Source organism: Belonocnema kinseyi, chromosome 7 (assembly GCF_010883055.1).
Source record: "Belonocnema kinseyi isolate 2016_QV_RU_SX_M_011 chromosome 7, B_treatae_v1, whole genome shotgun sequence".
Classification (NCBI taxonomy): Eukaryota; Metazoa; Arthropoda; class Insecta; order Hymenoptera; family Cynipidae; genus Belonocnema; species Belonocnema kinseyi.
In genome coordinates this window covers 37,090,075-37,095,114 of record NC_046663.1, presented here as the reverse complement: position 1 = coordinate 37,095,114, position 5,040 = coordinate 37,090,075, and the positions used below count along the sequence as shown (strand labels likewise).

General features: G+C 30.6%; 1 protein-coding gene across 5 annotated transcripts in view; it reads right to left on the bottom strand.

Moving 5' to 3' along the window:
• Positions 1–5,040, bottom strand: part of LOC117175914 (growth factor receptor-bound protein 14-like) — a 1,501,030-nt gene that overhangs the window by 1,073,402 nt on the left and 422,588 nt on the right. The gene's annotated exons all lie outside the window — the stretch shown is intronic.

The following is a 5,040-nucleotide window of genomic DNA, read 5'->3' as shown; positions in this document are numbered from 1 at the left end:
CTATATTAAACGTATCACCAATTTTCTAAATAAAAAAAATCATTTAAAATTTTCTCATAAGTCTTAAGAAAATTTTTGTATTCTCTTAAAACCTTTTAAAATTCACATTAACAACTTTTAAGGTTTGTGAAGAAATTAATTTCATTTCCCCGTAACTTAGTAAATAAGAACACCTGACTAGCAATACGAAAGTCCTGGGTTCGGTTCCTAGAAAAGCTTGCGAGACATTTTTTCACAATTTATAAATAAAAATCAATATTTAAAAAATATGGATTTTAGAACAATGGACTAACAAAATAAACATCAAATTATTTAAAATGAATGACTATCGCCATTGTTGTTCAAGCAGAAGATTTTTACAAAAAATCGAGTTTTTCAACTAACAACAATATCTATTAATTGGAAAGTGTGTTAACAATCGTTCAAACAATTATTCTACGCTACTTGTCTCAAGGGCCACTTTCGCTAATTATCTCATGAGACTATCAGCATAACATCTAACCAAAATTTCTATGAAAAAAAAATTTTCTACTGGAAATTTGTGAATGGAGAGGATAGACATTTTTCTGTGATTTTTTTTAGAAAAAAAAGAGACAAATATAACAACTTCAGAATTCCTTCAATTTATTGAAAAAAAGAGAAAAAAACAACCTTCCAACATTCGCTGCATTGAAACTGTGCCACGCTTGCGCTGCTTCATACAGTATCTTCCGACGCTCGATTTTATAAACTCCATGTCCTTCCTTACACCTCGCAAATCTCAAAACGCTCATCATCTCTCCGTAAAGAATGCAATCTAGGTTAGGCAAAATTTAAAACTTCAATTCAACTTTTTATTTCAAGTATTTTATTGAAAACCTAATTAACTTTATAAAACGTTTCTTTAAATATTCATTTCCTTCCAATATCACAATCTTCAAAAGAAAAAATGTGTTCCATGATTTCAAAACTTATTCATGAGATCTGTCTGTCAGTTTGGTCTTTAACTCCTCCCATCTTTCTAGCCCTTCCCTTTTTCTGTCTCGTCATCTCATTTTCATTTGAAAACATGTGACCAAATTTGTTGTAAAGATATTGGTAAAAGTGAAAAAAGGGCTCTAACAATAATTTCTATTGGATATTTAAAATCGTATTTCAATCGAGATTTTAATTAATTTCTTATTTAAATCAATGTTCTTTTTTATAAATTAGATGGGGGTTATTCAATAACGCGCATTAAAAAATATATAAATGATAATAAAATTTAGGATCTAATCCTAACCCTATCTGCATTCCTTACGAAGAATGAAGAAAGTTTTGATTTTTCAAAGTTAGGAAACCTTTTTTCCACAATCATCTAACAACTGCCACATCATTGGATTTGTACGAATTTATTTTACCACAAATACAGATTATTTTTCAATGATTTGCAAATTAAATAAAATCAGTATCAGAAGAATGAATCGAACCTTTTTGAATGTAATCGCCCTTAAATGATTGAACAAAGATGAACACTTAACCTACAGATTAAAACCCCTAACCTTTGTTTTTTTCTTGTCAGTTGCGACGGTTCAGTTGACACTAACTTAAGCAAACTATTATTGAGAGAACGTACAATTGAGGGGATACTAATGTCAGTTAATTACTTATTTCTAAAGATTAAAAATAGTAATTGAATACTTTATTACGGCTCTAAGACCATTCTTAGTCATGAAATCATCTCTCAAATTAAAAACTTCATCAGAATCAGATATTGAATATAAATGAGAAATTAAAAAAGTATAGTAAAATATACCTTACTAGCAAAAAACTTAAGAATTATATAAAAGTAGCTTGGACAGTCTTCGTTCAAAACGCAGCTATACGAGCGATCATCCAAAGCACTTTTAATGAAGCCTTCTCCTTTTGTATAACAAATGTCAATTCACTGAACGGTTCGAAAATTGTAAAATACACTTTACTTTTTCGAAATTTACAAGACCGAGCGATTTTATTGTGCCATGTTATGCTTAGAAATTTACAATAATCGCCTAATATGTAACTAACAATAGAAATGTTATCACTCTCAAAATTATAGATCTAATGAACCAAATTCATAATTTTTGGCAGAATTAATATTCTTTCGGAACCTGGAATCCGTTAAATAGAAAATAGTAGTAAAATTAAAAAGTATATAATAATCAGGGTTACTGTACATAATTGCTATTTAAAACTTCAACAAATTTGGGACCAATTTCAGAAATAACAGTCCTTATCCCAGAAAATATACATGGGAACAATAGGGATCTTTTTTAAATGAGTAAGAGACATTTGGCTTTTAATTCGAAAGATAATTTAAAATTTTAATTATAATTAGAATGAAATACGATTGCAGATGTGTAATTGAATTATTAATTCAAAAATAATCATTAAGATTAAAATATCATTTCAATAAAAAAAATGTTTGTTACAATCAAACAGAAATTTGTTCAAACCGATCAAATATTTGTTTCGCCCAATATCAAAGATATGAAACTAAAATATTGTTTGAAATAATAAATTAAGTCCCAAAATGTTAGATGTTGGATAATTATATTCAACGAATTACTAATGAAATATTATTATAATAATTTATGGTTTACATGGCCACTGATAAAGAACACTATCCAATTTCTTATTTTATAACAAATGAATGTATATTTTTCATGGTTTCTTCTTCTTGACAAATAATCAGAGGCTTGTTTTATCACCAATAAAAAACTAATACGTCTCATTGTACGAAGATGATTATCGTGCTATTAAAATTACTTTTTATCCACCCGCATACTCTAATGTATAATTTCTTATATTTTAATTTTTTCTTGTGCATATAAGTTATTGTACATATTTTGTGTCCGCAAACAGACAAAAAGTTTCATCTCAATATCGTTACTGAAGAGTTATCATTTTCCAAAGTTTATGAAACTACATTTTTTACTTTAAAAATTATAATTTACCTCTAAACAATAAGCTCTCGGATTCTGTTTCACAAATTAATAGCATTTGATTTTGGACAACAGCCAGAAAAGTGCCATGCCAATATCCCTATCGAAAGACTGCCGTTTTCAAAAATGGATTGAATTAAACAAATTTGTTAAAATTACATAAATTCCAATTTTTCCATAATCGCTCGGTTCTTGAATTTCATTTCACAGATTGCTTGTATTTTATGACGGACTCGAAATAAAATTAATTTAGAGAATAAAATCTGCGAAACGAACTTTTAGAGAAAAATTATAATTTTTTAATTTTATACAAGTTTTGTTTAACTTGATAAATTTTTTTAATTGTAGTATTCCAGCGGGGATATTGGGATGAAACTTGTTTCACGTAAATTTAATTTAAAAAAGTAATTTCTAGTTATTAGTTAGCCTCATTAAATCGCGAAAGGAATAAGTAATAAGAAGTAATGACTAAGAAATAAGAAAGTACTAAACAAGGATTTTGCCTACTTCTAATAAATAAAACCAAATTCGGAAATTCGTGAATTATGCCTTTTCGTACAACGTCCTTTCCAGTGATTTTCCAAAAAATTAAACATTGGAATAGATAACCGTAAAAATAATAGATTAATTTATTTTATTGCAACAAATTTATTTCATTAATTAAAAATATACATACTGAGGTTTTGTCATAAACAGTAAACAGCCCCACACAAAAAATGGTCTGCAACCCGAGATAAACGACCATACCTATACCGTTTCTAGGTCAATGACTCCGAAACCTTAGTCAATTTGACCCCATTAGGTTAGGGTCAAGGTCAATTGAAGGTCAAAATGTAGAAAACTATTGGATCGGAGATAAACATCGGATAGGAGAAAACTTCTCTCAAACATTCTTGGGGTCGCTGAATCCGAACCCGGGGTCAGTTTCACCTCATCGGGTCAGGGTCAAGGTCAAGTGAAGGTAAACATGAAGAAAAACATTGGATCGGAGAAAACCTTTACTTTCAATCGTTATGGGGTCGCTTAATTCGAACTTGGGGCCATTTCTACCCCATCAGGTCGGAATAAAGGTCATCCCAAGGTTATAATTAAGAAAACTATGGAATCGGAATTATGCGGTCGAACTAACCCCGTATTTGGATTTAGTCTTATAGACGTAGTTCACGCCGATTCAATGTTTTTTTTCTGATTTTAAACTTCAATTGACCTTGATCCTGACCTGATAGGGTCAATATGACGGTGGATTCGCATTCAGCGACCCCGAAGCGTCTGAGAGTAGAGAATTTCTCCGATCCATTGGTTCTCTCCATTTTGACCTTCAATTGACCTTGATACTGATCTGGTGGGGTCAAACTTTCCCCGGATTCGAAATCAGCGACCACAAAAATGTATGCGTATGCTGGCTTCACTCGGATAGCAGACATTTTTGTTGTGGGACTGTGTAACCACAGGATTTTACAGTGGTATAGATGGTTACACTGTGTGTGACTCAAAACAACTGTCATGAAAAAGTATCGTGCACTCTAAGGACACGGAGCGACCCAAGTATGACTGACTTCTGCATTTTGCAATTTTTCTGTAGTAACCCTGAATATTATAACATTTGCCATAAAATAAACGCGTAGAATGTGGACAAACAGCACACGGGGGGCCGTTAATTTTTCGGAACGGTAAAAATTAAGAAAGGTAAAATTTCAGAATGGGTTATAATACATAATGGCAAAACTTAGGAATAGCAAAAAGTAGGAAAGAGCAATAAGTCGGAAATCCAAAACTCTGAAAGGTATTTCTTCGGAAACCAAAGAAGCGGAATGGGTGAAAATTCAGAAGCGTTAAAATTAGGAGGGTGAAAAATTAGGAATATGTACATATACGGAGAGGAAACATTCGGAAAGTAGAAAAATTCGGAATTGTTAATAAATATACCTATTAGCAGGTGTATAATTGCTTATTTGTGGTAGCAAACAAATGTTTATCGCAGTGAATTTAAATGTCATATAATAAATTTATGTTGTACGTTGCAAATTGTTTTTAAATTATATAATGATAGAAAATAATTATTTTTTCGTGAAAAATTTAAAATGACGGATATCATAAA